The following is a 27,992-nucleotide window of genomic DNA, read 5'->3' as shown; positions in this document are numbered from 1 at the left end:
CTGTAATCCTAGCTACTCAGGAGGATGGCAATTCGGAGCCAGCCTAGACATAAAAGTCTGTGAGACTCTTATCTCCCATAAACTACTCAGAAAATGCTGGAAGTGGTGCTGTGGCTCAAATGGTAGAGTATTAGCCTTGAGCATAGCACAAAGAAGCCCACACACAGTACCCAAACCCTGAGTTCAAGCCCCAGGACTGGCAAAAAAAAAAAATGAAGAATAAGAGGAATGGGCAAAAACCAGCCTAGAAAAGTAGCATCTCACATGAACATTTGCTATGAACCAGCTCAACTTCTATTCACGCCAGATCTTTGCAATTAGCTATATTACTATGAAACTTAACCTGTACACAGTCACCAAGATATACCACCCTGCTAAATCATTATAAAAACTGGCTAAGTGTGTACCAAGAACCATTCTCAATAGCAGGCGGTGCACCAGATGCAAATGACCCTATACTGCATGCAAACATGCCCCACATTCCTCAGAAAATTAGTTCAAAGCTCTAGACACCTGCCTCCAAGCCCTGCTGGACAATGCGCCCAAACAGGTAGGCTCTGGGGGACGCTATCATACATGCTGCTGGACCATTTTACTTATCAAAATTAGAAACCCTATTCACCCTGGCACCCAACAATTCTTCTAGGGTTGTCGAAGACATATCCAGGTGGAGCTCAGTCATGAGCATGAGGTGTCTTGTGCACATTATTATAAAGGCAAAAAATGGGACCCCACCCATGTGAACGGTAGGGGTCAACTCCATTGTGGTGCATTGTCACAATGGAAATGCTCGTGGCTGTTTTTTAAAAAAGGAATGTTCTGGTACAGTTATGGAAAGATCTCTAGGATATATGGTACATTTGGAAAAAATTCAGAGTACAAAACAATGTATATCGAAAGTTCCTATTTGTGTAAAAGGAGGGAAATATATTTTATTGCCTTCACCAATCCCAAAAAGACACTGTAGAAATGGCTATCACTATAGGAACAGGATACTCTATCTCATAACTGCCGGAAGCTTAGGAGTGGCAAGAGTTATGAGCCAACTGGGGATTCAGGAGATAGTCTAAAGAAGTTTTTCTTCAGGATAATTGTATTTCAATTAGCATCTGGCTGTAATCCATGAGACTTTTGAACCTGCAAAAAGCCAGAAGTGGAGATGTGGCTCAAGTGGTAGCGCTAGCCTTGAGCAAAAAATCTAAGGGATAGCATCTGGGCCCTGAGTTCAAGCCCCAATACTGAAGCATGTGTGTGTGTGTGTGTGCGCGCGCACGTACACACACGCACACATACATGCACACACACGCATGCGCACTCACACATGCACACACACAAACAACGTAAGAATCAGACACAAAATACAAATACTTGGAGTTGATTGTTTCAAACAGTATTGAAAGGCCCCCTGGGATGACATTGAGACAATCCCCAATTACTTTCATACTGCTTCTTTAAATGGTCCAAAGCTAATAAGCAATTTACCTGACTGAGAGCCAGTGGGCCTGGAGTGCTTTGAAGGGGCCACTCCCTTCCTATGTTTTCTGCATTCAGGCAGAGGATTCTTAACCAAGCCAACAACAAAGGGATTCTTACCCCTTCAAAGCCCTCATTAGAAAACAAGAGCAAATGGTAGATTTTTCTTTCTTTCTTTCTTTCTTTTTGCCGAGGAACTGCAAACATATATTCCTGTGGGCTTTTGTCTGATTGCATTTGTTAATATGAAATGCCAAACCATGTGCACCAGAAACCGTTCAAGGCCTTTTGGTAGCAAATTATACTTGTAAATTTGATGTAAGTTGATCACCAGAAGAACTCTCCCTCTTTGAAGATTAGAATTCATAAATGTATGAAAGAATTAAATGGTTCTTTCCCTTAGTGATAGTAAGTATTAAATGGCAGGAAAAAATGTGTTTGAAATCAACTGAGGAAACAATTCATTTGGAAAAGTATTCAATGAACATGTTAAATGGGAAAAATCTGGGAAGTCACTTGGTCCTGGATGAAAAAAGCAAGGGCAAACTGAAAGATGTCAGGATGAGACAGGTTTCTTCTACCTCCTCGTTGTACTTGTTATTCAACTATGGCAGTGCTGGGCAGAGCCGCCAGTCCATTCCCACAAGACAAAGAAAGGATTGCTCAGCTCACTCCAGGCCACAGAAAACTGGATGGCCTGGTGGAGCTTTCAAGGGGGCAGTGGCTGTGTTCGAGGAGAGATGAATGCCTTTGAAGATGTGCCTCAGATTGTTTTGTTAATACAGAAAATCCTCTCTCTTTATCAGGCAGAAGTCTCATCTCAAAAGGAGAAGGCAAGTCAATTAGGATTAGTTTGGTTCCTCACAGGTCAGAACTCAATATACAATAAGACGAATAATAGGACCCTGAGATAAACAAGAATGTGAAATTGCTCATCCTTAGGGATGATGTAACGAATGCTGACATAATTTCCAAGCAGAAAAGCAAAACTAGGTCAAAGCGCGTTAGCCTAACATAATAAGCATTTCTTGCTTCCAGATTTTTACCATGTAGGCTATGTCTGCAGGCATTAATGTCTTCTGTTATCAATGTTCGGGCTGTCACAAACAATTCCTGTCTTCTCACTCTTTGTTAGTTAAACCAAAACAATGTAGTTTATATGGGAACTATTCAATTCTGACAGCTGAAATGCTGGGAAGGGGAGAAATAGTCACAAAGTGTCTGCCAAACACTGAGAAACATGAAGCAATAAATATTCATTATTTCATAGTCTACTATCATGTTTAATAGTCTACTATCATCTACTTAGAAAGTCACGTCCCTCTCAATTAATTATTGTGATTTTTTTCGTTTTTCACTCAGAGCCATACAAAAAGCAGTATAAAAACATCAATTTCCTCGAAAATTTAAGCATTGACCTAGGCAAAGAATCTCAACTGAATCACTCATCAAATAGCCAGCTTTCCTCTTCTACTTTCCCTCATCACACACCGACTATAAGAACTCAGACGTTTTACTTCCTTCCATATCCTGCCTTATGGTCCCAAAGCACAGATGATTCATTTGTGAAAAATGATTCATTTCACTCCCTAACCTTTTTCTTTCTTTTCTTGTGTGCAGATACTGGGGCTTAAACACAGAGTATGAGCATCATACCTTAGGATTTGCTTGTGCTCTACCACTTCAGCCACAGCTCTACTTCTGGCTTTTTGGTGGCAAATTGGACCTAAGAGTCTTGTAAACTTTCTTGCCCAGGCTGGCTTCAAACTTTGATCCTTAGATCTCAGTTGCCTGAGTAGCTAGGATCATAGGCATGAGTCTCAGAAATAAACACAAGTCTCATTTTTACTATCAGACATCTTCATACTGGTCTAAAAGTTGGGCATAGAACAGATACACAAAAGTAAGACAAAATCCAAATAAAAGACTATTTAGTGCATTTCCAGAGTATCTCCTAAAGGTAATGCAGTCTCTCCTGCTTGGACTTCTTATGTCATCGATACATTCCAATTTTCTTCAAATCTATTAGCCCATTAAATTGTAGCACATAATATCCAAATTAAGAGAAGGCATGTGATACAGGCATAATTAAAATGTAATGAGGATTCTCTAAGATGTGAGTTGTAGATACAAACTGCTTGGTAACTTGGTCCCAGATGGAGGGTGAAGAGTTTCTTGTGCTAAAATTGAAACCTACAAGTCAGGTATGATGGTGCATGCCTAGAGCTGAGGGCTAACCTGGACTACATAGCAAGACTGGGTCCAAAAAACCCTTCTTCAACCAGGAATAATAACATTTTAACCAGTATTGTTTTTGAGACAAGGTTTCCCTAAGTTGCGCAGGCTAGCTCTGAGCTCTGGATTCTCGCTTTTGCCTCCTGTGTGATTAGATTACAGGTGAGTGCTAGAGTTACAGGCATGTGCAACCATGCCCAACTTAACTAGCAAATTTTTTTTCTGAATTCCTAATATATTTATTCTAGAAGACTCTATTCTGTACAGATCTATAAATTTTAGTATTTGGTGGTTCTTTCTACCTTTATATTGCTTTACCTGGTCATTTACCTAGCTATTCCTAACTCAGCAGGGCATTCAATGAATTCCACTTGTCCACAAACAATTCCCTTACTCATAACTGCAGAAAATCACCTCAAAAATACGTACAGCTGAAGCAACACTCTGTGACAGGTAATATAGTTTAGCATGGATACTCTGAAAATGTATTCATCTGCTGTCTCCATGAACCATTGAGTGTCTCTAAGATTTCTATTTCACCATTTTCACCATACTACGCAGCTGGACACGCCTAGAAGCAGTGAAAATGCTTGGTCTAGCATATGTGTTGAATTTCCCTGTGTTAAACGTGCATGCCATCTGCGTGGAATGGATGGATGACTCTGGTCTTCAAGAAACAACCTCACAGTTGCTCAATGACCTCAGGCATGCCACTCACCTGACAAAATAAAGCAACTGTACATGGGCCTAGGCCCAAAACATCAAGCTGGACCCCAAGGGCCCAAGCAGCAGAGTCTATCATGGCTTAGGCTTTGAGCTGAAGGAAGGCAGGTCTCATTCAGAAGCATTTCTCCAGCCCCCATCAAGCTACCAGCCATGTTCTGGGTCTGATCTTGGCCCACTACACAACTGAATAGTTAAGCAATTTCCAACTCCTTTTATTTTTTTTCTCTAGTTCTGATGAATTAGTCTGCTTTTTTTTTGACCTTTCTAATGCCCTTTCTTTCTCATAGCCCCTTGAACCTTAGAGAGTATTTTTCCATTTCTCCTTCCTACTAAAATGTACTGTGCATGTCTTCTATCCAGCATTTAATAAACTTTATTGTGTCCCAGGCCCTGTGCTTGGGTCTGGGGATTCAAAGATAATTAAGATGAAAGTACCTCAGTCTCATGATAGGCAGACCAATGATTAGAAATACATATAATACCATCTCGGGTGCTCATGTGGGTAAGAGCATACTACAGCTATTGCCTTCCATCTATTCTAATCTAAAGAGATAGTGCTCAGTAGACAGTGTCCAAGCATCCCCCCATCTTTCCCTCTCACTGGGTCCTGGTGTTCTCTGGCTGCCACTCACAGAGACCGCAGTGAATGCAGATGTTCAAGCACGTTACTGACAAATATTGCCCAAACTGATCTGGTACCAGAAGTATGATGACTCTTTGTCCTCTTCTATTTCTGCATTGTATAGCCCAGCAGTGTCACTAGAGCGTTGAGTTTGAGCTTCCACTAATTAGATTGACTGTTTTTCTGAAGTAGTATTCTAGAACTGTCCTGTCCCAACAGTGGCATTATTTCTCAATGGAAAACGTTATGATTTGAAACAACAAGCTCTCAGAACACAAAAGGCTGATGAATGGGTACTAACTGGCAGTTAGATATGAGTTGGAAGTTGTAGTGATTGTGTAGTGTATATCACACAATGCTCTCTTGTAGAAAGGATTTTTGAATGTTTTTGTTATAAATACATGATACTTGTTAGAGGAAATACATGTGTTAAACTTGATTATGCAAAGTATCCATATATCAAAATATCACATGGTACCCTATTAATATTGTACAACTTTACCTATCTGTTTAAAATAAATGGAAACTTGAAAGGATTTAAATTGTTTATTTTTAAATTGAGTAAATAAAAATTTAAGCATGTTATATAAAAGACAGAACAGCATAAAGTATTCATGGATTGGAAATATGAATTCTTTTTCTCTATTGAGAAAAATACATTAAGCTACCATTTAATAATGATGATCAATTCATCTTAAGTAGGAAAGCTTATAACTCTACAAATGGATATCTGGATAAAAACAATTAAGTTTCAACAATTACACATTATCTTGTACATCCTCCAGGTTCAGTATAGTTTTGGGTATCATCACTTTTCAAATGGATTCCTAACCTGAACAAGCATCCATCTCTCCTGTAATAACTAACCCTCATTGTACTATCAGCTAATAAAAACTGACCCAGATTAAAGTTCTTTGAGAGTAGGGAACATACCAAAATCATGTCTGGGCATTCAAAAAGTCTCTTGACATATAATAATCACTTATTGTATAGCTTTATTGAGTGAACTAGTAAATATTTGAATTCTGCAGGAACCTAGTATATGTGATGGATGGTATAAGAAATGGAAAGTTTGGGTATTGTACTCATCAGAAACAGTTGACTATGAAAACTTTAAGATCTACTTAGAAACAAACAATAGATATTAAAGTCTTTCCTGTATGGCCTTTTTAATTAGAACCTCTCTTTTAAAGCACAAAGGAGATCATTTTTGAGGGGTTGGGGGTTTGGGGTGGAAAGTTCCCTGTAAGCATTCTGTATATGTGCCTCAATTTTTTGGAGCTCCTTAACATTTCTTCTGCAAGCCATTATCTATCCTAACTTTTGTATGTCAATAAATACTTTCCTCTGAGGGAAAAGAAGTTTTTGTGAATCCAGACCGGTGCCTAATATTATCCTTTTGTTTAAAGAAACCTCCAGAAATATGCCAGTTCATAAAACTAGGTAAATATGCTTCTAAATCCCTAAAGATGAATTTGGTGTAAAATAAAAGTTGACAATAAGCCAGAATCTTCTGTTCCGTATCTAAATAGAGCTTAGATTCCTGTTTGACCTGGCTTGATTGCCCAGGTTTCAACCACAGTGTATTTAGGGTCTCTTCTTTGAATGGACTCAATTTTTATAGCAGTTTTGGTCACAAGATTAAAGAATTGCTAACTAATTGTTCTGAATAAGCATAGTAATTCTCTCTGGCCCCTGCAGCGGTCTATTGCCCAGACTTCCATCATGGGAACTTCAAGTCTGACCCCTACAGGTGGATAAGTGCAATGCATACCTACAAGTAGATCCTAGTACTACTTTTAAAATCACACCAAGTTCTAAAAATAAAAACACTCCTATTAAGCACAGCAGGGATGTTGATGATACCGAATGATATGCTGGACACCCTTAGCATTTTATAAGTTGCTTTCGGAGAGTTGCAACCACTTGACTTAAAAGAATTTAAATTACATCTGCAAAATACTCTGATGTGGTCAGCTATTAATTCATTTTGCTTATCCAGAAGGATGGATCCAAATGATATAGATCAACGAGGGTCTTTGAATTGTGTAGGTTAAAGATATCCTGATTGAGTCGCATCTTTTCCTAACCGAACAGATTATTCTTTGTCCAGTGACCAAATCCCTCCCTTTCACTAAAGCACAGCCCAGGTTGCCATAGCTACCTTGGATGTCTATTTACCACACAAGGGATCAAAGCCAGAAGACATCCATATACACACTTAGACTTAAAACTTGCTGGAATGTCTGCGTATAACATGCAACTGCCAATTAACGGATTTGCTTGCAGCCTATGCGGTCTACAACCAGGCAAATGTAGGAACAAGAGTCACAGGGGAATGGCAAGAAAAAGCCAACTCAAAAATGTACTTCAGAACAACAAGGACCTTGAAAGTAACAGCAAGTCCTACAATGATAATATTTCCTGAAAGAGATAGCAGGCAAGAAATTAACATTTTCACATGTGTTGAAGACCTTGAGCTCACTAAGCCATGTGCAAAAACTTAAAACATCTGTTGAAAGGGAACATTTTTTTTTCAGATGCATATTTAAAATTCCGGTTACACTATCTTCCTATTAGATGTCCTAAAAGCTGCGTGATCTCACTGTGGAAACAAATGAGAACAGGACTTTCACGTGAAGGAAACCATACCACACAGTGGGACAGTACATGCTGGGTACAAAATGGGAAGGAAAGGGATGCTAAAAGGAGCGGTTGCTTTCCTCCTTTGAGAACCTTTGAGAACCTCAACTTGCACAGGTAGTCTTTCTGGGTGGGTGAATACCATATTCATTCCCAGACTTGTAACTTTCCTGTCTCTTTAGACTTAACTTTTCTTTGCCTTCGCCTTACCATTTGTTCAATGGGGATGAAATTGCTCCTCATTCTCTCCGCTGGATGTGGCAGAGAATAAATAGATTATGTTTGCAAAGGACTTTCTAATCCTTGGAGAAAAGATTACTATGAAGACTTTCATTATTAAGCCAGATGTCCTTGGGCATGTTAATTCCAATCGAAAGAATGCAAAACGGGCCAATCAAGCTGAGTCACTGCATCCTAGCCTCTAGCCGCTGCCCTCTAGCCTTGCAAGAATGTCCCCGCTCTGTGGCTAAAAGTGAAGTAGAGCCCCCCCCCCCCGTGTCTTCCCTATGACTATTTTCGAAAGCTGTCAGAATGTTAAAAACACGAAATATGTCTGGTAGGCCATTTTGGTCTGGAGAATACCTTTTTCTAGCTTGAGAATGAAGTATTTGTTTTTTGCCCACAGAAGGACAATGAGTAGCTTGCTCCTGGGGGAGGATATTTGCAGTTGTGGGAATGGCACAGGCAAACCTGTTGTTTTTGGCTGGGCTTCTAGAACAGGTGGCCATGCCTTTCCTTTTGCCTAGGAACACATCACATTCCTTGAGGAAGGTTAGGGAAAGTTTCTCATTTGTAATCAGGGTGCAGAGAAAGGTTGGCGCACATTTTAACAAATTACTTCCTGATAAAGGCAAGTCAAGTTTACATTTTCTTTTTTACCCTAACGCCGCGTGGCCTTACCCTCAAAGAATTCTGTCTTCCCTCATTCCTTTGCTGCCGACCTAGAATGCGTGACCCTCTCAAAAACTTACAGCCAGCCAAGCAGCCTTCTGATTCTGTTGGCAATTTCTGGCCCCGCAGTTTCTGGCTAGTGGGTGGCAGGAGTCTGTGCGGGTTGCGTTGGTACAGCCCTAGGGATGGATCACTCACCAGGGAAAAGACTGAATTTCGTTGCTGAGTTGATGACACATGGGTCAGGTTTGATAGTTAACCCTGCAGAGCCACTGGGAGCTGTGGGGCTGAGGCGACACATTGGCTGATGGGTGCTACTCGCCCTGCCTGGATGTAGCAGTCAGGTTTCCTCAATGGGAAACTAGAACAAAGCTGGGTGAGGGGGGGGCTGGTTCACCCATGCAATAATAGAACCATCTCCTCTCCCCTCCATCATCTTGGGCTGTCTGGGCTGTTTTGATGAACAATGGACCTTTCTCCTTCTCTTCTGTCCCCTCCTCCCCTCTGCCCTCTTCTCAAGTAAGTACCCAGCAGGCCCCAAAGAAAGTTTGCTATGTCCCTATACATGTGGAACTCAGAAGTTGTTCACTTCTTAAATCAGGAGCTCCTACATGTGGACTTTGTGCCCTTAAAACTTCAATCCTGGCTGGTTTCCAACTTCACATGAAGCTATGCATGGGAAAGAGCATTGCACAGTCAGGAAGGCATTCCGAGGGCATCACACATAGGGAGAGCCACTGTCCCAGAGGAACCGTGTGGGAAGGAGGATTCTGGAAATCGAGCCACTGAGAGAGGACAGGTGGCTCCACAAGTATCGGATGACTTCTTTGTTCCGGCTTCAGAGTTTTATCAAAAATACAAAAATATTACTGCCCCCCCCCTCTCTCTCTCTCTCTCTCTCTCTCTCTCTCGTCCATTCTACTGACCTTCTTGCTCCTCTTTCCCACCCCATCTGATTGCAGGACATTGAAAGAAGGTGGCTGGACTGTAGGACTGTGAAATATAAAAGCAGCTTCCACCCCACACAGCGTCTTGGAAGATGAAGGCAATTTACTGAGAGCTCAGGGCACGACATAGGCTTTTTGGCACTCCTGAAACTTGCTTAGGAGTGTTAAGGAACCAGAGGGCTGAGGGTCTTTGCGCCTGACCAGTCAGGTGGGGGCTCTGCTTCAGCTCCTAAAGCCACTGGAAAGCAACAGAAAAGTCCGAAACTCTTAGCCTCAGCTATTCAACGAAGGGCTCACTTCCCCCAAGTGAGCACACCCACGGAGTATACCTTGCCCACTTAGAAGAAAAAAGCAAGAGCCTTTTCTGTGGTAAAGCAGATGCTAACTTTCTATCCCTAGTCCCCACAGTACGCTCTTCCCCAACAACTGGCCCTTTCTCCCAGTCCACTCTTCCTTGGCCCAGTACTGATACTGATATTTAAATATTGACATCATGTTCTTCCATAACTTTGATTGAGTTGTAAATTACACCCTTTCTAGGTTTCCTAATCCACCTTTTCCTGTTCTTTTCTCCCTTAATGGCAAAGCTATAAACCCCTGCTGAGCTGATAAGGAATTTTATTATCATGCCCTAGAGCCGCGGAAGAAGCTGCTGGCTTAGAATTCTTTTTCAAAGACTCATTTCAGTAATCCCCAAACCCTTCTTCCGCTCATTACTTCAAGGCTGTCTTCTTACATCCAGAAGCAATCGCTTCCAAACTGTTAAGACAAAACAAAACAAAAATAAAATCTGCCTTTTGGGGGCAATGGCTGTTCTACTGGACTTGGTCCGGTAACTTCTCCTCTGATACTAAGTCCTTAGAAAGGGAAGCCCAACTGAGAGAGGCCATCCTCTTGCACATTCTTTTTTTAAGATACGCATAGCGTTTGTCTTCATTCTACCCTAAAGCATAGAGGCTAAAGAACTGGAGATAGATTCCGCACAATACATTCCGGAGGCTGAAAACTGAGATGGATTTACATATTCTTCAAACCGCTTTTCAGCCCTAGAGCGACTGCTTGCCATCACCACCCACCATGAAGAAGCAAAAAGAGAGGGTGGGTTAGTGAGGACTAATAGCGTTGGGGAGCTCAGGGAATTTGGTTCCTGTGTCGCCTTAGGAAAACGCTGTCCCTCTCTCTGCTCAGGCGATCCAGGCAGGTACCTGCGTGTGCGCACACTCCCCGACTCCAGGAGTAACAACAGGTCTCGGGGATCCCACGCTGAACCCACCCTTGGGGCTCCGCACAGCCGCCAGGCTTACCTGACTCATGTTTAGAATTCCATGACCCATCCGGCAGGGAGTGAGCTGCATCAATGCGCCCGCCGGAGTCTTCCGAGGGGCGAGACACCAAAGCCAACAGAAGCCCGCGAGACAAAAGCAACCGGCGGAATCCACAGGCAGCCAAGAGCACGTTTTCTCGTCCTCTTTTTCTTTGATCTGTTGCTACACGCACTCTGCCCCGAGACAATGTCAAGTTTCTCAACCTTTCCTTTGCCAGCCTATGAAAAGTCGGGTGCAGGGAAGCCAGGACAGCCGGGGCTCTTATTTCAAATCAGTTCTCAGGGACGTCGTAGGCGGCGGGCTCCAGCCATGGAGGAATCTGGCCAATCAGGAGCAGGGGGTGGTCCTGGGAGCCAGAGACCCTGCCTCCGCCTGGATTAGGACAGCTATCTGGAGTCAAATGACTGGAAGCAGCTGGAAAACAGTGCCCTGAGCTCCCAAAGTAAAAGGATGAGTTCTATTCTTATCTTGCAGCGCTGTCTGCTCTGAGCTCAAGGAGCCTAGCTTGGGGCCTACATCCTTGCATTTTGAAGAGCTATGTAAAAGCATCCAAGTGCTTGGAAGGTGTTTGAATCCTTTCAGCCAGGAAAGTTCAACGCTTAAGACATAAGGAAATTTTTTTTTAAGAGTATCTTCCATTAGATACCAACTTTCACAGCTGGGGAAGAAGTTAAATTCTTTAACAGAAACAAGCACTCAAGAAGGCTGTTACACAACTGATCTTCTCATAAACTGTATATCCAGTTTAGAAAACAAAGCAAATTTTAATGGGCTATGTACACACAAATATTTTGAAGGGAAGCAAATGAATAAGAATCTCATCACTGAGGACCCAAGATAGCAATTCTGATTTTAAAAAAAATTCTCCTGAGAACAACAAACACTGATTTTTGTGAAGGAAAAAAAAAGTTAAACATAAGGGCATCCACTCTTCAGAATGAATTGCCTTACATACGAGTGATTTGCTTAGCTTAATCACTAACTTGGGCAAGCTAGACATCATCTGAGCAGGATGACAGGTCAACTACCTGGCTTCTTGGAAACCTCAACCCAGACTCAAGAAGAATTTCCAAAGTCTTCTTTCTTAACTCTACAGAAAGACTCTTTTCAACTCTTAGATGATACGATTTTGATATAAATCTACCTCTTGGATTTCCAGAAAGTACAAGCTAAGCAAAGACAGCTTCATGTAAAACCAATAATATATATACATCTATCTATCTATCTATCTATCTATCTATCTATCTATCTATCTATCTATCTATCTATCTATCTATCTATCTATCTTCCTAAGGAAATGACTACAATTTTGGAAGGATAATCTAATGAATACTTTTAATTTTTGTATTATTAGAAGAAAAGAAACAATTTAGCAAGCTGCTGGTCAGTAGCTTCTGAGTATTGTCTCCACGAACCAGTATTGCATGAGCAATACTGCTACTAGTTCAATGAAAATCTGGCCATCCTAACCATATCCACATTCGAAGGTCCGTGACCCCATTACAGTTCCTTATCTGAGCAGTCTCTGGGCCGCTATAGTGAAATAAGCTGGCTTCAATCCAATTCTTGGACTTTCTTCAGAAGACATAGCCTACAACAGATTTTCTGAACCACGGCACTACTGGCATTTGGGGACAGATGTTTCCCTATGGTGGGGCTGCTCCCTGCAGTCGACTTTGCCAACGAGATGCCCATGAGCATGTCCCCGTTTGTGATGATTACTTATGTCTCCAGACAGTCTAAATGTAGCAAAACCATACTTTGAGAGATTCTCAAACATGAATAGGCAGTGACATTTCTGGAAAGATGGTTTAAAATGTGAATCCTCACTCCCTTTCTTGAAAGATTTCTGACTATGTAGGTTTGTCAGAGAACCTGCGAGTCACTAGGGCCCTCGTGGCCTCCTGTCCAAAGACTGATTCACTCAAAAGAGCACACCTCTCCCTGCCATAGACGTGCCTCAGCCCCAAACCCAGGAAGCAACCCACGACCATTGTCAATTAAGTGCTGCTGGAGCGAAAGCCACTGCACAGCTGTTTAGTGAACAGGAGCTTCTCACAACGGACAGCTGTCAAAGGTAAGTAGGAGCTAGGATTTCCTCTCTCAAGGCTGTCTCATTTGAAATTTCTGCCATTTTTCTTCTCACCATCCTATAATCTCAAATGTCAACATTCTTTGTCCACCCCCCCCCCAAAGAATCTCTTTCCTCCATATACATACATATATTTTTTTTCTTCTAAATTAGTTTATACAAATCCAGTGCTGGGCAGGTGAATGTTTAACAACCAGCCCTCAAAAAACTACAAATAAAGTCGGGTACTAGTGGCTCACACCTGTAATCCTACTCAGGAGTCTGACATCGGAGGATGGAAGTTCAAAGCCAGCCCAGGGAGCAAAGTTGATGAGATTCTTATCACCAATTTATCACAAGAAAAGTCAGAGGTGGTGCTGTGGCTCAAGTGGTAGAGTGCTAGCCCTGAGCCAAAGGAGCTCAGGGACAGAGCCCAGGCTGAGTAAAAGCCTCAAAATAAATAAATAAAAATAAAAATAAACACCAATCAACAAGTTGATGAATACCAAGATTTGTATGTTCTTTGAGGATTTCGATGATATAAATATTCTCTCCTCTCCTGCAGTAAAGGAAGAGGTACATTTGGACTTAGAAAGGCTGCCTGCCTCAGTCAGGAGCCGAAAGCACCCGGTCAGCTCACCATGGCGGCTTTGCTTTCTCTGCTGCTTCATTTCCATGCCTTATTGTAAACTCATATTCCTCCTCCTAAACTAGAAAGGTGTCAGGACAAGAATAGTCCCTCATTCACCTTCGTCATCCCAGCTACCTTCACCACATCTGCCATGTACTGATATTTGTGGAATGAAAACAAAATGTAATGTACAGCCTCCCCCAAGACATACAGAGCAATCCAACCCCTGCCACTGCCTCACGAAAGCAGGGAAAATCATCTTCTAGAAGACAAATGCCTGGAAGTTCTCTTTTTCTCCAAATTTAGTATCTGTGCTATACTTCTGACAATAGGCATAATGCTTTCTCCTCTATCAACACTCCCACATAAAAGCTACATCCAGGTCAGAGTGAACCACAAGAGATCAGCCACTAAGACAACCTCAACTTCGTGGACGGCTTTGTGAGACAGCATATTTTTATTTGAGATTATCCCATACCCTTGCATCTATATACTTAGACACTTTCCCAGCTATAAAGCCGGGTCTCCAGGAGGAGTCCATATGATAGCTGCTAGGTATATACAAAAGTGTTGTTGTAGGAAGTTTAGTGTTGGTTGGCACTTGGCTGCTTAAGGGAGCTGCCTGTTCTCAACCTTTTATGAGCGTGCACTTGCACCTTGCTTCAATAAAGCTTGATCTGTTAAAACTAAAAAAGAAAATTGCTGGGCACCAAGGCCTCACTTCTGTAACCCTAGCTACTCAGGAGGCTAACATCTGAGGATCATGATTAGAAGCCAGGCTGAGCAGGAATTTCATGAGACTCTTATCTCCAATGAGGCATTTAAAAAAAGCTGGAAGAGGAGCTGGGGCTCAAGTGGCACAGCACTAGCTGTGAGCCCCAAAATACTGGGACAGCACCCAGTTCCTGAGTTCAAGCCCCAGGACCTGCACAAAAAATGTAGTGATGGTTGCTGCTTACTGCCACCATTCATGTATTATGCATCAGGACAAGGGTGGTTATGATGGTATTATTAAAAAACAATCATTATGTGTTGCCTTCTAGGAGCCAAAGACAAAGTAAATAATCATTGAAAGTCTTATCTTTATAAATGGCTGCGCTAGGAATTAAACCTAAATGTATCAGATTAGAATTTCTCTGCTTTGTGAATCCTGTGGTCTGAATTCCTATGATGAAATTCAAACCAGCAAGGTGAGGATAGTTAAAGGTGGGGTCTTCAGGAGGTGATGAGGTTATGTGGACAGAGCCCTAAGCAATGGGATCAGCACCCTTATAAAAGAAGCCTGAAAAGTGGGGTGCTGGTGGCTCATGCCTGTAGTCTTAGCTACTCAGGAGGCTGAGATCTAAGGATGGTGGTTCAAAGCCAGCTTGGGCAGGAAAGTCCATGAGACTCTTGTCTCCAATGTACCACCAAAATGCTGGAAGTGGAGCTGTGGCTCAAGTGGTGTAGTGCTGGTGTTAAGCACAAAAGCTCAGGGACAATGCCCAGTCCCTGAGTCCAAGCCCCAGAACTGATACACACACAAAGAGGCCTGTAGGAATCTGGTTTCCCTTGCTACCATGGTAAGGACATGGCAACAGGTAGCATGTGCATGAAATAGAGAAATGGAGCCATATACTGGCTGCAGAAAGCCAGACACTGAGTCTCTTACTTCCCAGTCTATTTATTGTATTCTGTTATAGTAGCCTGAACTAGGACAATGCTATAAAATAACCTGTCTCCAGAAATGATTAAACAACAATGAGAAAAAAAACTATAAAAATCAATGTTCTGTTTAAAACTTTCAAATTAAGTAAGTGGCCTTTTATGTCCTAGAGCTTGAACTCGGTGCCTGGGTGCTGTCCCTGAGCTTCTTTTGCTCAAGGCTAGCGCTCTACCACTTGAGCCACAGCGCCACTTCTAGCCTTTTTGATGAATGATTAGAGATACAAGTCTCACAGACTTTTCTGCCCAGGCTGGCTTTGATGCGCACTCCTCAGATCTCAGCCTCCTGAGTAGCTAGGATTCCAGTGTGAGTGAGCCACCACCAGCTCCTGGTGGTAAGTGGCCTTTTTGAGTTGTCCTTGACTGAAGATTTGTTCTACCTAATGGAAACAGCGTAAGCAAGTAACGTGAAGCAAGTAGAGAAACTTGATTCACCAAAGAAAGGGGTGCTCTGTTCCCACTCTGATTAACAACGTTTACAAATGTTAGCTGAAGGGATGTAAGTCTTGGTAGCTCTTCCTTTAAAAAGCAGCCTACATGGTAATCCTTTGTAGCTTTGTGTGCATTTGATTATAAACAGACCTCTGCAGCAAACCTAACATTGTTTCCTAGGTAAGTAATCCCACAGACAAGCGCTCCTAAAACATTGATGGGCATTGGTATGCACCTGTGGAGGACAACGAACCGAACGGTGCAGCTACCGCCTCTCTTGGTGATTTATTAGGTGGGAGACTATGGAATGAGAGTTTAAGTAAAAAAAATATTTGAATATCAGTAACTTCATGTAACATATTGTAATGTATGTCAGGAAACATCATCGGTAAATAAGAATCAAACTTCATGCCTGTAATCTTAGCTACTCAAGAGGCTGAGATCTGAGGATCATAGTTCAAAGCCAGCCCAGGCAGTCAAGTGTCCAATGAACCACCAGAAAACCGGAAATGGTGCTGTAGCTCAAAGTGGTAGGGTGCTAGCCTTAAGCAAAAGCAGCTCAGGGACAGTGCCTATGCCCCAGGTCTCACACACACACACACACACACACACACACACACACCCCCCAAACACACACACACACACACACACACACACACACACACACACACACACACACACACACACACACACACACACACACACACACACACACACCAAAACAAGAAAAGGAAAAGAAAGAAAAGAATTAAACTGATGTTTCTTAGAAACTGTGCCCAGGACAAGGTTAAAGTCTTTAGGGTCCATGAAAAAAGTATACCTATTTCCCTAGAAGTTTCAGAAATCTGGTTTTTCATCCTTATGGGAGTAGAAGAGAACTGAGGCAACACTATGTCCAAAGTGATTAGTGAAAGTAATTTAAATTGAACCTTCTGTTTCATTTTTAGGACAATAGTATCCTACTTTCCAAGATTAATTCTAAATTTGAGTCATGTATTTTTTTAACTATAAATTTGTGGAGAGAAACAGTAAACCTCCACTAGTAAAAAATCTCTCTATAAGTAACACACATTTGTTGATAGATTTATTATGCATATCTTAGTTGCAATGTTGGCAGGTAAAAGCAATAAAAATTTGAGATTCAATGATTTTGAACTGACAATCGTATACCATGTCATACACTCAATTAAATGTCAGGAGAGAATGCAATTATTTTACCTTATTCACCAAACTTGTACGTTTCATGTATTCATTCTTTGGAAACCACTGAAAGATGTATTTTAGCAAAATGATGAAGCTAAACCAGTACAGATAAGCCAGAGAGACTGAGAAAATACAGAAACCAATATTTTAAAAAGTAAGCAAAGTTCTTGGATCACCTCAGAAAGTTATCACTCTACATTGAAGCAGTCACACAGACTCCTAGAAGTATGTCTTTGGAAAGAAGTTACTGATTTTATTACATTTGAACATAAACAGGTACACATAAATATAAGCAAAATATGAAGTTATTAAGAACTTCAAGAAAAACAAAGCACTGGAACAAAATGAAATCATAGTTATAGAAGACTTTTTTTCCCCTATCCTGAGGCTTGAACTCAGGGCCTGGGACTGTCCCTGAGCTTCTTTTGCTCAAGGTTAGCACTCTACCACTTGAGCCACAGTGCCACTTCTATCTTTTTTGTGGTTAATTGCAGATAAAATTCTCATGGAATTTCCTGCCCCAGGTGGCCTGAAACCCTGATCTTCAGATCTCAGCTTCGTGAGTAGCTACAATTACAGTCCTGAGCTACTGGCGCCCAACCAGAGAACACTTTAAGTTGTCAATGAACTCGGATATAAAGCAGGGACTACTACTGGTAATGAATCTAGTACCTGTCTTTCCCATCTTTTCTTATATTTGCTCAGTCTGTGGGGCAGGGTGTGATTGTGTAGCTCCGGGCTAGCCTGGAACTCCCCATGTAACCTGGGCTGGCTTTGATCTCACTATCGTCCTACTTTAAACTCCTGAGTGCTGAGAAAACAGGTGATTTCCCCCATCCATACCGTTTCTTGACAATAGACTCTCCATTTATTTGGTGGTGGAAAAGTGTCCAGTTGAAGAACACTTCCTTCCCTCCTTTGCAAGTATGGATGATCAGGTGAAACTATTACAGCCTATGAAATGGTAATAGAGGTAGCTATGTAGGGCATTGGAGGTAGTCCTTAAAGGGAAGTTTTGTCTGCCCTTTGCCCTCAGCAAATTTCCCCTCCCCCCCCCCCCCCCAAATTAGTTGCAGGTCCTGAGGGACTGGTACTATTCTGTAATCATAAAGAGCAGGATAACAGGAAAGCTAGAAAGATCCTGGATTCCTGATGATATCTTGGAGCATTCAGATTCTGGAAGGGAAAAAATGAATTGCTACAATGTCTTTGAGCCAATGCTTTGGTAAAACAGTTCTAGATAGCATTATATTAGGAAAAGAGCGGGGTGGGGATGAGGAGTGTAGTGTAAGAGGGTAATTCCTTTTGTGCACATGTGGCTGGGGACCAAATCCAGGAAAGGATAATACTGTTTTGATCATAGCCACAATGTTAAAGAAAATGTATAAAATTCATAAGGCAAGGAAAAGCAGTAAAAGCATCTTATGAGAAATATGGAAGTACATACCAAAGGAAATATTTTCCAGTTTAAAACGATTGCCCCTAGGGTGGAGCAGGAAGGGTCAGGGATTGCTGGTTTTCATTATAAGTCTTTAATATATTAGTACTTGAACATGTATTACGCTGATACAAATTAAAATTAATGAAAATAAACACAAAGACACTGGCTGATTAGTAGATTAATTTCTTGTCCCTAAGTTCACTTCCTGTGAACTAGCAGTATTTTATGATTATCTGACCCATAGTGGACCAAAGAGTCATAGGAGAACTTTACAGAAATTGCATGCCTGGTAGCCTATTCTGAACTCTTACGTGTAATGTCACCAGGTCACGCACATATGAAATGACTGGCATTTCCTGTTTCCCCCACCATGGCTTTAATTTGCTGAAGGTTTATGACTGATTTGCCATGTTTAGCCAGAATACACATACTAGCCCTGATCCTAAATGTTTTAGACAAACGTTCTTTAGATCTTCAGGAATGAAGATTCTACAACCCAGATGCCTTAATAATTCATTAGCGTAACCAAAACCCTCTTTTTCATCTCATTCTTAATTGGCATCATTCTTGATTCAAATCCTTTTGTGTAGGTTTAAGTGTAGCTAGGGATAGCTGGTCACTGTTCTTCATATTAAAACCATTTTCCCTCTTATCCTTATTCTTTTATCTTACTTTTCCTCTATGTAAAAAGGATTAGTCCCTCAAACTTTTAATATTTTAATGCCCAAAGCTGCTTTTTAAATTAGTCTTAGAGATTAAAAAATAACTTTTCAGGATCAGATCTCATTTTTTTGTATGTTAGAAACAAGCAAATCAGGCTGGTTCATTTATAATCAGGTGGATATAAAGAAAGTGAATAGGAATTTTAATCAAAAGAAGCTTTGAGCAGGATTTGTACTCCTCACTTATAAAAAGTCCATGCTTTATCTTTTAGATTGGCCATTCTCAAGTGCACAGAAAGATTGCCTGGAGAGTAGTGACATTGCTGGTTGGTGAAAATCCTCTTCTACTTCATACATAATATGTATGCTTGGATTTATGATGATACCAGAGATAAAAACTACTTATCAAGTCGGGTTTATGTATCGCTTTCCTTTGTTAGCCACACATCCCGGTTTGTTACTCTTATTTAAAAGCTAAGGAAATCATTTCTTTGTAACTAGACAGCTTTGCCTCTGCTAGAAACCACATGAAATTCACACATAATAAACTAGGCTTTCCTGTAAGTTTCCCCTAATGCAAGATAAACTTCTCAAGTCATTTCAAGAGGAAAAAATGCGAACACTTAGTATGGGTGCCTTTACCTTTTCCATATTTATTAAAGAGATCTAAATGTCTGAGAAACTGCATTCAAATAATGCTCCATTATATTTTCCTTGGAATTATTAATTTACAAAAGGAAAGGATTTTACTGCCTACTTTATTTTGTAACTAGTGACACTATTTACTATTATTTTAATGTGAATGATTAGTAGTACCATCAGACAATGAACAAAATAACTCTCCTCTTAGTTGTAATATTATCCAAGTTGCATCAACAGTCCCATTCCTATTTCTCCTCAACTCTGTCCGTGGGAGTGGTGATAGGATGATTTGGTTATCGTCATCTTTAGAAACAAATTGACAGATAGGTGAGCTCCTTTTCAGCTAGGCAGATTAATCTAGCCCAATTAAGGGAATTCAAAACCAGCTGACACACCACACATCAAGGGCTAATGAAATTAAAATGGGGATAGTTACACTAGAGAGACACACTATTTAGCACGGTAAAACCCACCAGGAGGTATTTGTGTGTTGAATTAAAACACAGACAATGAAAGAACTCCAGCATCTATTATGGGCCAGCAGCGCATCACGCAGGTGTGTGGTTGCTCTATGGAAAGTGAGACCCAAACCACTGGACTCCACAGCATGTGCTCTTTCCATCGCCAAGCTGCCAGCCAGGGGCAGATGCAGTTCCTCTTTGGGATGAGGCATCAAATCCCTGCGTGCCTGTGATTGGCCACACATATTGCTTAGCTCCTGTGCTTCCGACAGAGGTGCTGAGATTCAGCATTGCGATTCTGGAATGGCTCTGAAGTCAACCAGCAACATCTCTCCCACTGCACCTTCAAGATAAGCCAGGAGCTGGCTTGCTATTTACCTTTGAAAGCACATGGAAGTTCTTCCATCGTTTTGTATTTACTTTAAAGGGCTCTCCAACAAGGGGCTATGTTCATCTACTCCTTGGTAGGCAGGAAAGAAGCAGTTCATGTGCGTATGGGGAAGGGCAGCCCTCATGGAAAAAGACGTCATTCTGCTGTGCGGGGCAGGGTGTGGCTTTTTAGGGTTATTTCTTTAGAATTGTGAATAAAGGTTTTCTTTCTCCATTCAGAATTTCCCAATGGATTTCCCCAGAGAACACATTTCTGTGTGTGATTCATTTTCACAGTTCAGATGAAGCCTTGGAGCTTTTTCTTTACTCAGAGCTAATTGGTTCATCAGTGACTTAGCCACTGATTTTATTAGCAGCGTAGAGATACCTGTTTATTCCTAGAGCATCCAAAGAGCTCTAGCATAGAGACGAGTGCCTCTCACAAGACTAGAGTCTGGAACAGGGTTTGGTATGCTCCTCATAATCCCAGTCTCGGGAGGCTAAGGCAGTCTAGAGTTCAAGGTCAGCCTTCAGACAGAACATAGGAACGAAAGGGAGATAATGATGGGTTGTAACAGAGGTGATACTGCAGAGTCTCTGGAAACACACACACACACACACACACATACACACACACACACACACACACACACACACACACACACGCATGCAGGGCCTCCTGCGTGCCAGCCAGGTGCTGTACAAATGCTACATATACTCCAGTCCCTTCTTGCATTGGGTCTCAATTTCTGTCTGGGCTGGCTTGGGCTGTGATTTTCCTACTTGTGCTTCCCCATGTCACTGGAGAGGATAGACATACCCCCTGTACTGAGACAATGATTGAGATGGAATCTCTCAAACTTCTTTTTACCCAGGCTGGACTTGAACCACAGTCTCTTGATCTCTGCTTCCCAAGTAGCTAGCATTATGAGCTTAAGTCATGGTTCCCATGTTCCCAGCTTTCTGGATGTTGCTTTCTGAGTGAAGCACTGTAATGTACTAACGTCATGGCTGTAGCGCACAGAGGAAGGAGCTACAGTTGCCTTCCACAATTGACTTGCCATTCGCTGGGTGGCTGAGGTTCCGACAGAAGGAGCCACCATGTTGCTTCAGTCTCCTTCAGGGGCTGCGTCTGCAGACATTCTTTTTTTGGGGGGGGTCCAGTCGTGGGGCCTGAACTCTGGGCCTGGGCGCTGTCCCTCAGCTCTTCAGCTCAAGGCTAGCACTCTACCACTTGAGCCACAGCGCCACTTCCAGCGTTTTTTCTTTTTGCTTATGTGGTGCTGGGGAACCAAACCCAGGGCCTCATGCATGCAAGGCAAGCACTCTACCACTGGGCCACCTTCCCAGCCCTGCATCTGGAGACATTCTAAAGCTGTCCACCTAGAAAGAGCAGGGTGGCCGGGCATCCGTGGCTCACGCCTGTATTCCTAGCTACTCAGGAGGCTGAGATCTGAGGATTACAGTTCAAAGCCAGCCCAGGCAGGAAAGTCCATGAGACTCTTATCTCCAATAAACCACCAGAAAACTGGAAGTGGTGCTGTGACTCAAGTGATAGAGTATTTGCCTTGAGCTGAAGAGCTCAGGGACAGAGCCCAGGCCCCGAGTTCAAGTCTCATGACCAACAAAAAAAGGGAGGGACTGGGATATGTGGATCAAGCCCAAACATTTTTACCTATGATGAAAAAATAAACCCACTGGCTATAAGTGATTTTTATTTCCAAAGTATATAGCACTGTGGCTAGAAGCCCTGATTTCTGGAAACAGCCTTGATGCAAATCTCCATCTTGTCACTCACAGGCTGTGTGCACTTGACCCATCAGCATAATCTCTCTCAAAGTTGATATGAGAATTGAAAGAGGTCGTTTGTTTAAAATAATGTTATTCAATATTTATTAAGTACTTACTAGACACCAGACATTAGTGAATATGTTCACTTCTCCACCCTAAGAGAAAACTGCTCATATCATACCCATTTTCTAGAAAAGAAAATTAAGATACAAAAAGGCAAAATAACTTGCCAAGATCACACAGCAAGGATACTATCAATCCTGGTTTGGGTGTTTAGGCTGATTGGCCTCTGAAAACACATCCTTAACCACAGCGCTATGCGAACCCAGCACCCAACTCTCAGAAAGAATAACCCATCTTATCATCAGGTCAGTAACAAAACAACATACACATCCAACAATCACTTGAATATTTGTATGGCTCCAGTTATAATCATCACGTGAGTTAATGTCCATCTGCCCCTCGCTTTCCCCGCGTCTATTTTACACGCACAGCCTTTGTTCTTCCTCCTTGGAATGCACAGATAGGACGAAGCCTTTGCTGAGAAAATAACATCAAAGGAGCCATTATTTGAAAGTCCCTTTAACATCTCCTGAGGCCCAGGGATCCTTAGGAGTCAGAAAAATCTATCACACAAGCATATACATGTTAGGATGTTTTGACTGTTATTAATAGCATTTAAGACGGTGGCATGTTTACCTGTGGTCCATTCACTTGCAAGTAGATCTACAACAGGCCTCGATTCCTGCCGTTAGCTGCAGGATGTGTCCTTCATCTCAGTCCCCTCAGCTCACAGTGCTTTCACATGGGACAGATGCTCCCGAGTCTCCTCATCTTCCTTCTCCTAATAAGCCTTGCATTGTCTGGCCTAATGAGCTTCCAAAACAGCTTTCATTTTATTTAGGGTATGTTTCCAGATGTTATTTTAAGTTAATCATTACTACATAAAAGATAACCTGACCCTTGAAGTTTCTGCCAAATACAGCCCGTGACCAATTGTAATATGTTCAGATATCTAATATTAAATATTTAATCATTTAAAATGTAACTAGGCTTACTGCACTTATTTTTTTCTGTGTGTTGTGTATGGTGTGCATGCATGTGTACATTTGTGTGTGTGTGTGTGTGTGTGTGTGTGTGTGTGATCCTGAGGACTGAACCCAGGGTGCTTGCTCTAGCGCTTAGGTTACAACACAGCCTCTTCTCCTAGGGCAAGTCACTTCAAGGCTGTGCTCCGTTTCCGTGTGTGGACAGTTGAAAGCATTTGTTGCCTTGGCTACAAGGCACCGCAATCACCTGGACAAGATTGAAAAGATAATTGGTGGCTGGGCTCTACCCCAGGGATTTTGATTGAATTCATATGGGCTGGGCTGGGCTGGGCTGGGAGTGAGAGTTACAAAGGCTTACCCAGCACCAGGTGCCGGTGGCTCACACCTGTCATCCTAGCTACTCAGGAGGCTGAGATCTGAGGATCTTGATTCAAAGCCAGCCCCGGCAGGAAACTCCATGAGACTCTTATCTCCAGTAAACCATCAGAAAACCAGAAGTGCCACTGTGGCTCAGGCAGTAGAATGCTAGTTTTGAGCTGAAGAGGTAAGAGACAGCATCCAGGCCCAGAGTTCAAGTCCCATGACCAACCAAAAAAAAAAAAAAAGCCTTCCCTAGGGAATTCTGATAGTCTACCCCAGTGGTTCTCCGATTGGAGTGGACATTGAGATCCTCTGGATGGGTTGTGTGCATATTTGGCACAGAGCCTGGCTCTAGAGGTTCTGATTGGGCATATCTGAGGAAAGGCCTGGAAATGTGCCTTTCTGATAAGTTCCCAATTGGGTCTGATGCTTCTACCCTGCGAAATGCTTCTTTTTTATTTTATTTATTTTTGCCAGCCATGGGCTTGAACTCAGGGCTTGGGACTGTTCCTGAACTCTTTGGCTAACATTCTATCACTTTGAACCACAGCTCCACTTCCAGTTTTTTGAGTGGTTAACTGGAAATAAGAGTCTCTTGGGGACTTTCTGCCTGGGCTGGATTTGAACTGAGATCCTCAGATCTCAGCCTCCTGAGTAGCTAGGATGGCAAGTGTGACAGCCACTGGCACCTGGCTAAATGCTTCCTTTTAATCAGCCTCTGAAACTCTGAACCTGAAGCCTAAGCTTGTCCACTACCTGTTTTGGTACTGTCTACTAGCTAAAACTGTTTTGTTTTGTTTAGTTTTTATGTTTTCAAATGGTTTGGGGGGAAAAAGAATCCAAAGAATTCTATTTCAAGATTTTGTAAAAAGTAAATGAAATTCAATGTCCATTTCAGTGTCCATAAATAAAGTTTTATTGGAGCACAGCCATGTCCTTCAATAGAAGGATGGTGGGTTAAAAAAAATGACCCCATATCCTTTGTGATGGCAAGGTCCAATGAATTGACCATATATAGCAAAAACTGCAAAGTACCTAAGAATCTCTAAGAAAATGATAGCCATGATAAGGGTGGGGTTGGTATTTCTTCAAAATGTCTAAAACCCAAAGTTGTCCCACAGTATTTTTTTTAAAGAGTCCTATATAGCCAGGCATGGTGGCATGCTCCTGTAATCCCAGCAATTAGGAGACTAGGACAGAAGAATCAGAAGTTTGAAGCCCGTGTGGGGCAGATAGTAAGATCTTTTTTTCTTAAATGTCACACATATGGGGCTGGGAAGGTGGCTCAGTGGTAGAGTGCTTGCTCTGGGTTCGATTCCTCAGCACCACGTGGCACTGTGGCTCAAGTGGTAGGGAGCTAGCCTTGATCTGAAGACCTGAGGGACAGCGCCCATGACCAACAAAAGAACAGTCACACATGTAACACTGTATTGCTAATAAAGAAGGTATGAAACACTGTATGGGAAAAAGCACATAAACTGTGTAAGTTTCTAAGAAGTCCCATCTCCTCGAGAATCATGTCCCTAGTTAAATTTAACTCTAAGTAATATCATCCGCTGTCAAGTCAACTAAGATAGATTTATCTCTATTTCTTTGGAAAGATATGTGTCCTTTTGGGGTAATTATTCCTTTAACAAAGAGGTTACTATGGATACATTATTTTTTTAATTGAGTGCTGGTAGGTTAAAGCCTGTACAATTCAGGAAAGTATATATGCTTGGCCTAAGGGTTATACTAATTTAAGCTCCCGTCTTTAATGCTAACCATTTTATCTTAATACAGTTATTCTGTGCATTTGACATGCAGTATTCAAGAGCAGTTGGAAATGGCGTGGGAGTTCCTTAAGGAAAAGCAAGTAAGACAAATCTCACATGACCCACCTAAACTGCAGTTCAGTCAGTGGATGTTTCACTCGCCTGGAATTTGTCTGTTCTCGGCATGTTTAATAATGAGTCATGCAGCACATTTGGAAAGCAACGGGGCTGCATCCCAGGGCCCAGGACCACATTATAATTTTCTGCCCCTATGTCTGTCTTTGTTCAGACAGGTCGCTAATGCATCCCACAAAGCTGACCTAATGCTACTTCAGTGGGGCTATTTTTCTTCGGTGGATCGGTTTGAATGTGATATTTAGGAAGTCAACTGTCAGGCATGGAAATTGAGAGAAAAATATGCCACATTAAATCATGATGGTCTAATAAGGTATTACTCATGGGCAAATGGCTTCTGGTACTCTCTTGCTCTCATAGGGACAAGCATAGTTGAAAAGCATAACCTGCTACAGAGAAGGTTCCAGTACTTTCATTCTACTCCTGTCAAAGCTGCCTGTATAAATATGCTCCAATGGACATATTGTGACTGCTATTATTCTAATTGAAAAGATAGGCCCACTGTTCGCACAGAGAGTAAGGGACAGGCTTCATCATTATGATTACTTTTGATGCAGATTATCAGGTATTTCAAAAACTTTTTTTGTGTGTGTCAGTCATGGGGCCTGAACTCAGGACCTGGGCGCTGTTCCTGAGCTCTTTTTAATCAAAGCTCACACTCTACCACTTGAGCACAGCCCCACTTCCATTTTTCTGGTGGTTAATTGGAGATAATAGTCTCACAGACTTTCCTGCTTGGGTTGGTTTTGAACCGTGATCCTCAGATCTCAGCCTCCTGAGTAGCTAGGATGACAGCTGTGAGCCAGCAGCAATAGCTTTGTAATGACAGTTCCACTCTTATGAAGAAAATGCCAGCAAACACTGGAGAACGGTTTATGGTGTCTCCAAAACTTCTTTTGAAGAGGAAAAGCAATCTTTACATTTTTATGTTTTGTTCTAAATAAGAGTTAATAAGAGGTTCAACTTTCCTTCTAGTTTAGTTGACTTTTTGGTAATCTATAAAAATAACACATGTTTAAGGAGACATACACTTACGTTACACCTTTTTTCCAGTTAGCCATAGATTCTTGCCATTAAAGAAAACACTGTACCTAGAAGTGAAGAATTTCAATGATGAAACTCTCCAGGTCATCCATATATACTAATATCATTGCTATAAAACTATTAATTTAGTATTTGCCATGACTTTGAAACTTGATGGAGTGACTTACTTTCATCAGTCTGGAAGCTTAGCAACTAGTCATTGTAACAATAACAGGAAAAGGGCTGTTTTGGATGCACTGGTCCTTGTCTACCACAATCTTGCCTTCATCTGAGAAGTCTGAAAGCAATTTTAATAAAGAAAACTAGTTTCATTCTTCAAGGAACAATTTAAATCAGTGCTTAGTTGTGTAAGATTAAATACAAAGTATATTACGGGCATCAAAATCATTTCTAATCCTTCTAACTTAACTACAGTTACTTCTTCGTTTAATTTTGGGTTTGTTTGGTTAGATAAAGAGAAAGACTTAAGGGAGAAAGGGAAAGATTTAAAAACATAAAACAGGAGGGACTAGCATGAAAGCAACTATAAAATGCTGGTAAAATGTGGAAGAATAGAAACCATGTGGAAGTAAGCATTGTGGAATAAAGGGTTTTTCTTTTCATTCTTTTTTTTTCTTCCTAGGAAAAAAAAAGCCCTAGAAATGTTCTTTGAAAATACAGCAACATGGAGAAAAAAAAGATGAAAAATTAGCCAGTGCCAGTAGGAAAGTATCCCTCTATCCACCCTGACTAATTCCCTTTTACTTAAAAGAAATTGAACAAGATTAAGAGTTTAAAAATAAAGACGAGGGCAAAACAGTAATCTGTAGTTTTTTTTTCTTTCTTTCAACGGTTCCTCTTTAGCTATAATTAATCATCTGCTCCAAACAGCAGACCACCAGGGAACTGAATTGAGTAAGCAAAGTTCAGAGCCATGAAAGTGAAATCAGTCCATGGATTTCATCCTAGGATTTGGACCCAGAGGGAAAAGAGGACGATGGTCTCAGAGCAGCCTCTGGTGGCAGAATGTCAAAAGCTCAAGAAGTCAGAGGCCACTTCACTCATGTTCTCCTGACCTTCACTCTCCATGACCTTCAGATTCTGTGCAAATGAAAAGTTAGTCCTTAAAAGTCTGACTTCATAGCCACAGCCCATACTTGACTTGGTTGCCACTGAAGTGAATTCTTATGCTTCAAAGGTAATCCCAGATGGAATGTAGACTTTAGGCTGACAAATTGTGCCTGTCTATGAATGCGTTGTTTGCCTTACGCTTGCACATCTGTTCAACACTGCTGAATATAAAATACTGTTTGGCCAGGCTACCAGTGGCTCACACTTGTAATACTACCTACTCAGAAGGTGGAAATCTGAAGATTGTGGTTCCAAGCCAGCCCAGGTAGTA

General features: G+C 41.7%; 1 protein-coding gene across 4 annotated transcripts in view; it reads right to left on the bottom strand.

The window, feature by feature from the left end:
• The window catches only part of Mid1 (midline 1), a 300,223-nt gene that overhangs the window by 125,116 nt on the left and 147,115 nt on the right, over positions 1-27,992 (bottom strand). For 2 of the 4 annotated variants that reach the window (XM_070040903.1, XM_070040908.1), the window contains exon 1: positions 10,842-11,140. The exons of the other annotated variants lie outside the window; for them this stretch is intronic. The gene's annotated coding sequence lies outside the window, so the exon portion shown is untranslated. Of the gene's footprint in view, positions 1-10,841; positions 11,141-27,992 lie in introns of those variants that run through there. 4 annotated transcript variants of the gene reach the window in all.

This window comes from Dipodomys merriami, unplaced genomic scaffold, assembly GCF_024711535.1.
Source record: "Dipodomys merriami isolate MVZ:Mamm:240054 unplaced genomic scaffold, mDipMer1.0.p SCAF_3, whole genome shotgun sequence".
NCBI classification, from domain to species: Eukaryota; Metazoa; Chordata; class Mammalia; order Rodentia; family Heteromyidae; genus Dipodomys; species Dipodomys merriami.
Note: the sequence above shows the minus strand (reverse complement) of the source record. Positions and strands in the feature narration are given on the sequence as shown.